At 38.9% G+C, this 10565-nt stretch overlaps 2 non-coding genes and 1 pseudogene across 2 annotated transcripts; all 3 read right to left on the minus strand.

The window, feature by feature from the left end:
• Positions 1–5844: 5844 nt before the first annotated feature.
• LOC123072531 (uncharacterized) lies at positions 5845–5923 on the minus strand (annotated as a pseudogene).
• A 174-nt stretch (positions 5924–6097) lies between these two features.
• Positions 6098–6182, minus strand: LOC123072526 (small nucleolar RNA Z199). Its single transcript, XR_006435206.1, has one exon. It is a non-coding gene; the product is annotated as a small nucleolar RNA Z199 (small nucleolar RNA).
• An 84-nt stretch (positions 6183–6266) lies between these two features.
• Positions 6267–6363, minus strand: LOC123072568 (small nucleolar RNA R64/Z200 family). The gene has a single exon (XR_006435226.1). It is a non-coding gene; the product is annotated as a small nucleolar RNA R64/Z200 family (small nucleolar RNA).
• Between the last annotated feature and the right edge of the window lie 4202 nt (positions 6364–10565).

Raw genomic sequence — 10565 nt, forward strand, 5'->3', positions numbered from 1 at the left:
CGAATCATGTGTGTCTCTCTCAAAAGGTGTGTACAGAAAATATGATTGTGGTAAACTAAAAAGCAAAGACTCGAATCATACAGGACGCTCCAAGCAAAACACATAACATGTGGTGAATAAAAATCTAGCTCCAAGTAAAGTTACCGATAGAAGTAGACGAAAGAGGGGATGCCTTCCGGGGCATCCCCAAGATTTGGCTTTTAGGTGTCCTTAGATTATCTTGGGGGTTCCATGGGCATCCCCAAGCTTAGGCTCTTTCCACTCCTTGTTTCATAATCCATCAAATCTTTACCCAAAACTTGAAAACTTCACAACACAAAACTTAAAGTAGAAAATCTCGTGAGCTCCGTTAGCAAAAGAAAACAAAAGACCACTTCAAGTTACTGTAATGAAATCATTCTTTATTTATATTGGTGTTAAACCTACTGTATTCCAACTTCTCTATGGTTTATAAACTATTTTACTAGCCATAGATTCATCAAAATAAGCAAACAACACACGAAAAACAGAATCTGTCAAAAACAGAAAAGACTGTAGTAATCTGTATCTAGCGCAAGATCTGAAACCCCCAAAATTCTAAAATAAATTGATAGACGTGAGTAATTTATCTATTAATCATCTGAAAAAAGAATTAACTAAATAGCGCTTTTCAAATAAAAATGGCAGCAGTTCCCGTGAGCGCTAATGGTTCTGTTTTTTACAGCAAGATTAACAAGACTTTCCCCAAGTCTTCCCAACGGTTCTACTTGGCACAAAAACTAATTAAACACAAAAAACAAAACCAAAACACAGGCTAGATAAATTATTTATTATTAAACAGGAGAAAAAATCAAGGAATAAAAATAAAATTGGGTTGCCTCCCAACAAGCGTTATCGTTTAATGCCCCTAGCTAGGCACAAAAAGCAAGGATAGATCTAGGTATTGCCATCTTTGGTCGGCAATCCATAAGTGGCTCTCATAATAGATTCATAAGGTAATTTAATTTTCTTTATAGGGAAGTGTTCCATGCCTTTCCTTAATGGAAATTGGAATCTAATATTTCCTTACTTCATATCATGCCAATCGTTCTAAGGAAAGTTCTACCAAGAATAATAGGACATGAAGGATTGCAATCTATATCAAGAACGATAAAATCTACGGGCACATAATTCCTATTTGCAACAATAAGAACATAATTAATTCTTCCCATAGGTTTCCTAATAGTGGAGTCCGCAAGGTGCAAGTTTAAAGAGCAATCATCAAAATCACGGAAATCAAACAAATCACACAAAGTCTTTGGAATCGTGGAAACACTAGCACCCAAATCACACAAAGCATATCATTCATGATTTTTAATTTTAATTTTAATAGTTGGTTCCCACTCATCATAAAGTTTCTCTAGGGATAGAAACTTCCAACTCAAGTTTTTCTTCATAAGATTGCATCAAAGCATCAACGATATGTTTGGTAAAAGCTTTATTTTGACTATAAGCATGAGGAGAATTTAGCATGGATTGCAACAAGGAAATACAATCTATCAAAGAGCAATTATCATAATTAAATTCCTTGAAATCCAAAATAGTAGGTTCATTAACATCTAGAGTTTTGATCTCTTCAATCCCACTTTTATCAAATTTAGCATCAAGATCTAAAAACCCCAAATTTTTGGAATGCCTTCTAGGTAAAGGTGGATCATATTCAGTCCCATCATTATCAAGATTCATATTGCAAAACAAAGATTTAATAGGGGACACATCAATAACTTTTAAATCTTCATCTTTATTATCATGGAAACTAGAAGAACACGCTCTTATAAAGGAATCTTTCTTAGCACGCATCCCAGCGATTCTTTATTTGCACTCATCAATGGAAATTCTCATGGCTTTGAGGGACTCATTGATATCATGCTTAGGAGGAATAGATCTAAGTTTCAAAGAATCAACATCAAGAGAAATTCTATCAACGTTCCTAGCCAACTCATAAATCTTAAGCAATTTCTCTTCAATCAAAGCATTAAAATTCTTTTGCGAAGTAATAAATTATTTAACATTGGATTCAAAATCAAAGGGCATCTTATTAAAATTTCCATAAGAATTGTTGTAGGAATTACCATAGTTATTAGAGGAATTACTAGGATAAGGCCTAGGATTAAAGTTTCCTCTATACGCGTTGTTACCAAAATTATTCCTACCAACAAAATTCACATCCATAGATGCATTATTATTCTCAATAAAAGTAGACAAAGGCATATCATTAGGATCAGAAGAAACACTCTTATTAGCAAATAATTTCATAAGTTCATCCATCTTTCCACTCAAAACATTAATTTCTTCTATCGCATACACTTTTTATTAGTAGATCTTTTAGTGTGCCATTGAGAATAATTAACCATAATATTATCTAGGAGTTTAGTAGCTTCTCCTAAAGTGATTTCCATAAAAGTGCCTCCCGCGGCTGAATCTAAAAGATTTCTAGAAGCAAAATTCAATCCGGCATAAAAAATTTATATAATCATCCACAAATTCAAACCAAGTGTCGGGCAATTACGTATCATTAATTTCATCCTCTCCCAAGCTTGCGCAACATGTTCATGATCAAGTTGCTTAAAATTCATAATATCGTTTCTAAGAGAGATAATCTTAGCGGGAGGAAAATACTTAGAGATAAAAGCATCTTTGCACTTATTCCAAGAATCAATACTATTTTTTGGCAAAGACGAAAACCAAGCTTTAGCACAATCTCTAAGTGAAAAAGGAAATAACTTCAATTTAACAATATCATTATCAACATCTTTCTTCTTTTGCATATCACACAAAATCATTAGATGGGTAGCGGCATCTTCACTAGGAAGGCCGAAAAACGGATCTTTCATGACAAGATTCAGCAAGGCGGCATTAATTTCACAAGATTCAACATCGGTAATAGGAGCAATCGGAGTGCTAATAAAATCATTGTTGTTGGTATTGGTAAAGTCACACAATTTAGTGTTATCTTGAGCCATCGTGACAAACAAGCAATCCAACATACAAGCAAATGAGGAACGGGCAAAAAGAGGCAAATAGAGAAAGAGAGGAAGGATAGAGAGAGAGAGGGCGAATAAAACGGCAAGGGTGAAGTGGGGGAGAGGAAAACGAGAGGCAAATGGAAAATGATGTAATGCGGGAGATAAGGGTTTGTGATGGGTACTTGGTATGTTGACTTTTGCATAGACCTCCCCGGCAACGGCGCCAGAAATCCTTCTTGCTACCTCTTGAGCACTTGCGTTGGTTTTCCCTTGAAGAGGAAAGGGTGCTGCAACAAAGTAGCGTAAGTATTTCCCTCAGTTTTTGAGAACCAAGGTATCAATCCAGTAGGAGGCTACGCGCGAGTCCCTCGCACCTACACAAAACAAATAAATCCTCGCAACCAATGCGATAAGGGGTTGTCAATCCCTACAGGTCACTTACGAGAGTGAGATCTGATAGATATGATAAGATAATATTTTTGGTATTTTTATGATAAAGATGCAAAGTAAAATAAAAGGCAATGAAAATAACTAAGTATTGGAGGATTAATATGATGAAGATAGACCCGGGGGCCATAGGTTTCACTAGTGGCTTCTCTCAAGAGCATAAGTATTTTACGGTGGGTGAACAAATTACTGTTGAGCAATTGACAGAATTGAGCATAGTTATCAGAATATCTAGGTATGATAATGTATATAGGCATCATGTCCGAGACAAGTAGACCGACTCATGCCTGCATCTACTACTATTACTCCACACATCGACCGCTATCCAGCATGCATCTAGAGTATTAAGTTCAAGAGAACAGAGTAACGCTTTAAGCAAGATGACATGATGTAGAGGGATAAACTCATGCAATATGATGAAAACCCCATCTTGTTATCCTCGATAGCAACAATACAATACGTGCCTTGCTGCCCCTACTGCCATTGGGAAAGGACACTGCAAGATTGAACCCAAAGCTAAGCACTTCTCCCATTGCAATAAAGATCAATTTAGTAGGCCAAAACAAAATGATAATTCGAAGAGACTTGCAAAGATAACCAATCATACATAAAAGAATTCAGAGAAGATTCAAATATTGTTCATAGATAAACTTGATCATAAACCCACAATTCATCGGTCTCAACAAACACATCGCAAAAGAAGATTACATCGAATATATCTCCACAAGAGAGGGGGAGAACTTTGTATTGAGATCCAAAAAGAAAGAAGAAGCCATCTAGCTAATAACTATGGACCCGAAGGTCTGAGGTAAACTACTCACACTTCATCGGAGAGGCTATGGTGTTGATGTAGAAGCCATCCGTGATCGATACCCCCTCCGGCAGAGCTCCGGGACAGGTGCCAAGATGGGATCTCGTGGATACAGAAAGTTGCGGCGGTGGAATTAGGGTTTTGGCTCCGTATCTGATCGTTTGGGGGTACGTAGGTATATATAGGAGGAAGAAGTATTTCGGTGGCACTACAAGAAATATGTCAACTTGTGACCTTGACTATTGGTCACTGAAAGGTCACAAATTTCCATTTACGACCTTTTTGTGACCAAAAACAGAAGGCCAAAAGCTGGCGGTCGTAAACTGACTATAGCGACCTTCTCTGTGAGAAGGTCATAGACGTTTATGACCAAAATATATCTACTGTGGCGTTTTGGTCACTAGCAACCTCCCCAGACCACGTAGGCATCCAGCATGGCAAGCTGATGTGGCACAAGATTCAGCCCGGTCCGATTTGGCATTTTACATGGGCCGAGCGCATTAATTTAGCCTATTTGTGTTTTTTCATCAAATTTTGATTGGGTTCATGGGCCAAGCCCATTATTGTAGCCTTTTTTATTGTTGGGCTGTGGCCTTCTTACCATCAATTGATTTTCTATGTTTCAATCATTTATTTTAGAGCTGGTCCCACTAGTCAGATGGTGGTCCCACATGTCAAAAATTTCAGAATTTCTCAGATTATATTCATAAGTGGGACATAAATTGGTCCCGCTGGTCATGTTTCCATTTCATATATTTTTAACATACACAATCACTATTTCAAATAGGACAGGACAAATATAATTCATCAAATAACACTACATTAGTCTTTTCCAATCTGTTACAATATTACAATTTACAGTCAGACAGATCAAAAACTCTTTGCTAAATAGGGCTTCACAGCTTGCTTGGCTTCACGGCTTCACACTCCAGAAAGAATAGGCAGGGAGCTCCTGTAAGAGAGTGAACATAAAGCAGCATTAGATTGTACTGCTGGTGAGACCAGAACCAAACACCTTGAATGGCAACACTAATGTAAGCAGTAGAGCAGATCCAAGATGTGATAAATGTTTAGCAAAATTGTTCATGGGAGTAACTTTAGTCGTTCAAAATCAGAGTTGAAAATGCAAGGAAATTAAGTTACATAAGACAATTAGGTATTCTATGTACGCAGCATTGTCAACAACAAATACAATTCTCAATAGCGACAAAATTTGTTTTCTTTACATCCTTAATCCGACCAAACCATAAGCTTTCTGGTTATTAAATACTTCGAGTTCCTTGATGGTAATAGCTAGTAAATGGCATGGTGAGGTAACAGCCATGATCATGATCAAAAGAAGTGATCATTGGTAGTTAAGACAACACATTCGGAAATGATCATGGTAGAAGTCAGAGAAGACAAGTGAAACAAGATTGCAAAACAGAAGGCAAAGGAAAATTTTGGATAGAGAAATCAAACAGAAAACTAGTACAAAACATGGTCCTGTCATATTGCTGCAATTTATTCAAGAACACCAGGCTTAGAAATTGCATCAAGCAATTCATAAGAAAACAAGAACGTGAGTGCATTTCACAAGACAACGGTTAATTGAAGGTAAGAAATCATCAGACTTTAAACTACGAATCACAGGAAGGTAACTCCTGTCATGTTGTTGCAGTTTCTCATCATCACTTGAACCACAAATGAAATCAGGCAACACTTTAGATTGGAACTACAAATGGTAAGTATCTTTGTTGTGGAGATAGTTCAATTTATAAACTCGTTCAAGAAAAATTATATTTGTTGTGAAGATAGTAGGACATCCTTCAGTATGTGGACATCATAGAAAGCCACAAACATATCAGGGTGTTGAGGTATCATCAGAGACTTAAATACTAAGAATCAGAGGAGCATAGCTCCATCATATTGTTGATGGTTTATTCCTCATCGCTTGACCCTCAAACATATAAGCATGCATGGACAGCAAGAAAAAAGGCTATAACAATTTATAGTTTGGCAACTATCGGTATGAAATGCAAACATTATTGCTCAGAATATGAAATATCTTCTCATCAATGCCACATGGCATCTCTAAAGTCTGACATACGTTGTAGATTTCATGACTCATCACAGCATTTTGCAAACCAACCAAGTAGGCATATAGCAGGAACAGAGGGAATATCTGCTACTATCCCAACATGTACGTATATGCATGTGTGCTTGCTTGACCGGCGCATGCATCACTGTAGCAGCCAAGCAAGTAGGCATCGTTGATGTCTACTCACAACTTTCCTCGCACCAGAGAAAGAGTCAAAACAAAGAATATTATACCATAATATGACACCAGACCACATATTAGTAACTTTAAATTAGAAAGTATATCCACATCACCATAAAATAGTCCCAGACCATCACAAAGAAGCCAAATGCTATTAACTGATGATTAGTAGACACAGACATGATTCAGCCACATAATGGCTACCACAAGCAAACGTGACAACTGTGTAAGCAAGCTGCTAGTGTACAAAAGGTGATTGAAATCCTGCTGTTTAGTACATATACATGGTAGGCTACTGCTGCCAGTGTTCTAAACCAATAGAGCATAATATAGGAGCAGAAAATAGGGTGCTAGGGCTAGAAGATGGAGCCTACTCACCGAAGAGCTTGTGGTCGCCGCCGTACACAGCCGGCGTCACGCCGGTCGCCTCCGGCTCCTGCCCCCCGCTGCCGTTCTTCTTCAGATTCTTGTACACGTCCTCTGCACATGGGTTAAGCAGAAACCAATCAGTGGCAGACACGAGTGAAGCTACCAAGACAATATAAAATTTATATAATCAGTTCCACTGCTTGACTTTTGCAATAGTTTAGAAAAGAACAATGAGTTTTCAGTAAAGAGGAATATGTTTAAATTTAGGGGCACTTCTATTTTTCTTGTCATAAGAAGTGGCTAGAGCCTTTTCTTTTTGGTTAAGGTGCCGATGGTATGCACGCTTGTATTTACAAGAACTACAGTTGGGCGTTTTGTATGAGCAAGGAAAGCATAGGTGATTTTTTTAAGATCCACAAACCCAGGCACAACAAGTTTGTTTTTATGTGCTGTAAAAATAAGGAAAAGGAGCTAATATAGAAACTGAAAGTTCCCACAATTTATCTTTTTTTGTATAACCACACAATCAAACATGCTGTTTCGCAGAACATTACAAGTGCACCTATTAATCCACAATCAACATCTGATTTCACAAGAGATCTACAAGTACATCTGATACAAAGGTATTTTCTGGTCAGGAACTCAATTCTGGAAGTTTGGAATAAGTAGCCGATAATAATTTCATTCAGCAGGCACCAAACAATGAATCAACACTTAGACAAACTACTTTCAAAATGGAATAATGCCCAACTGTTCCAGCAATGAATCAACACTTAAGACTACTTTCAAAATGGATCAATGCCCAACTGTTACAGCAATGAATCATCAGCACGCAAGGCCTTGACTGCTAATAGCTAGCATGACTGATAAGACTAATTCAGCTATCCTAAACACAACAATTCCCTTACCAGATCGGTCTGTTTAAAAACCGCGATATCGCTTCCGTATGCAGCAAAGGTGTATTCCTTGAAGGACGCGAGAGCGCGGATCTTCTTGGGCAGTTGAGGTCCTTAAATCGCAAAGAAAATTCATGCACCATGAGCGGGAGAGCTAAAAAAACACTGAACATAAGAAACCAAGGTACTGAATAGCAGGCTCATTGGCAAGGACCAAACTGTGCGTGGCACACTGCACAACAAGAACAGAAAACAGCATGATTAGTTATATTGCAAAATGGTAGTCGGCTGCATCAGAGTTATATGTAAAGCCCTGATCCAAAGTAGGTACTGCTTCCATGCCCTGCGGGAGGGAGAGAGGGAGATAATAAGTTACCTGATCCGAAGCTCCTGGTGCTCCTCGGTGCCATCGTTGTCGAGGACGAGCGGATCCGGAGGCGTTGCTGTCGAAGAGGAGGGGGTCCGGTGGCGGCCTTGTCGGAGAGGCGAGGATCCACCGGCGGAGAGGAGCTGATCCGGCGGCGGCCTTGTAGGAGGATCTCACGCGCACCGCCACCACCGCCGAGGATGTTCATCTCAGCCGTGCGCAACGAAGAGGTCCACACCACCACCGAAACCCTAGCGGGAGGAAGTGATGCGGGCAACCACATGAGGCGGGGTAAAGCAAATCGACGCGGTGGTGAAGAGGGAGTGCAGCGAGAGGAAGCTGTGGGTAGGCTTGGCGACGCCGGAGGATGCCGGAATCAAGCGGGATCCGTAGGTGGTTGTGGCAAACAGGAGTGGCGCATGGGAGAGGGAGAGACGAGCGAAAGAGGGGTTGCCTGAGGTGGGAGGAGAGAGAGATGGGTGGGTGGTGGCTCTGCCTAAGGTGGGAGGAGAGGGAGAGGCCACCGGCCGGCGAGGTTTGGATCGGTGGCGGCAGCGATGTGGGAGATGAGGGAGGGATGGGATCGGGGAGAGGAGGGGGATGAGGCGGAGGACTGGTTTGGGAAGGGGCGGCGGCGGCGAGGAGATGGGGCATCAGAGCTAAGGTTTGGGCTGCGGGTGGGGTATCTCCTTTTCAGTCTTTTTCTTTTTTTCTGTAGATAGATGGATGGATGGATGGATGTGGGATGGAGAGATGGATGGATGGATGAATGGGCGCCATGTCATCGATCCGTGGGAAGAGTTTTGATTGGTTTAGAAAAACCATTGATTTAAGTAGTTTCCAAGTATTAAAAATTCATTGATTTTGTGAAGTAGCTATCAAAAATATATTGCAAAAGGGCATCACACAAATTTTCACTAGAGTTAGACCACATTTCATGGATAAGGACTAATTTGTATGCATTTCTGATCTTTGTAGCTATTTTTAATCATTTTCCGAGTGGCAAAAATAGGTTTTTTAAAGAACCTACCAAATATTTGTTGCAAAATTGGACTCCATCAATTTTCTAAAATACTAGTTCATATTTAATATACAATTGACAAAATGGTTGGGTGTAAAAAGTTTTGATCCACCTCTCGTGAAAAAGACAAATTTCCGCCGATTCAGCTGGAAGCGGGTCAAATTTGAACTGCAGCTGCCTCATAGTTTGCTATTTATTTTTTACAAAAATCATTTCTAGGTACATAAGTATCTATTTAATCAGAGAAACACCAAAAGTTTTCCAAGATTCAACCACTAGCTAGGAACGGTCAAGCCCACCGTTTTGACCGCATTTTGAAATGGGCATAAAAAATTCAAAAAAAATCAAAAAATTGGGAAACCTTCACATTGTGTCATTATATGTGGCCAAGTTCCCAAGAAAAATAACAAACTTGTAATATGGCAATTATTTTAAAAAAGTGTTCTCAGAAATGAGTTATCATCTCTGAAGATTCATGACTTTCAAGCCAAATGATCAATCTTATGGCCACATTCATGACATAGTTTGTTCAAATGATCTCATATTGTGCACAAGGGTGCATATTGGAATGCCAAACAATGTTGCCTAAGGAAGTTTTCATTTTCTTTGGACGAAAAAACCATTTTTCATTTTCCGAGTGCCCGAAAGGAGGTTTTTTTGTGAAGGAACTACCAAATAATTGTTGCAAAATTGGACCAAATCAATTTTTTAAAATACTAGGACAAATTTAATGCACAATTGACAAAATGGTTGGGTGTAAAAAGTTTTGATCCACCTCTCGTGAAAAAGACAAATTTCCGCCGATTCAGCTGGAAGCGGGTCAAATTTGAACTGCAGCTGCCTCATAGTTTGCTATTTATTTTTTACAAAAATCATTTCTAGGTACATAAGTATCTATTTAATCAGATAAACACCAAAAGTTTTCCAAGATTCAACCACTAGCTAGGAACGGTCAAGCCCGCCGTTTTGACCGCATTTTGAAACGGGCATAAAAAATTCAAAAAAAAATCAAAAAATTGGGAAACCTTCACATTGTGTCATTATATGTGGCCAAGTTCCCAAGAAAAATAACAAACTTGTAATACGGCAATTATTTTAAAAAAGTGTTCTCAGAAATGAGCTATCATCTCTGAAGATTCATGGCTTTCAAGCCAAATGATCAATCTTATGGCCACATTCGTGGCATAGTTTGTTCAAATGATCTCATATTGTGCACAAGGGTGCATATTGGAATGGCAAACAATGTTGCCTAAGGAAGTTTTGATTTTCTTTGGACGAAAAAACCACTTTTCATTTTCTGAGTGCCCGAAAGGAGGTTTTTTTGTGAAGGAACTACCAAATAATTGTTATAAAATTGGACCAAATCAATTTTCTAAAATACTAGGACATATTTAATGCACAATTGACAAA

This window comes from Triticum aestivum, chromosome 1A, assembly GCF_018294505.1.
Source record: "Triticum aestivum cultivar Chinese Spring chromosome 1A, IWGSC CS RefSeq v2.1, whole genome shotgun sequence".
Classification (NCBI taxonomy): Eukaryota; Viridiplantae; Streptophyta; class Magnoliopsida; order Poales; family Poaceae; genus Triticum; species Triticum aestivum.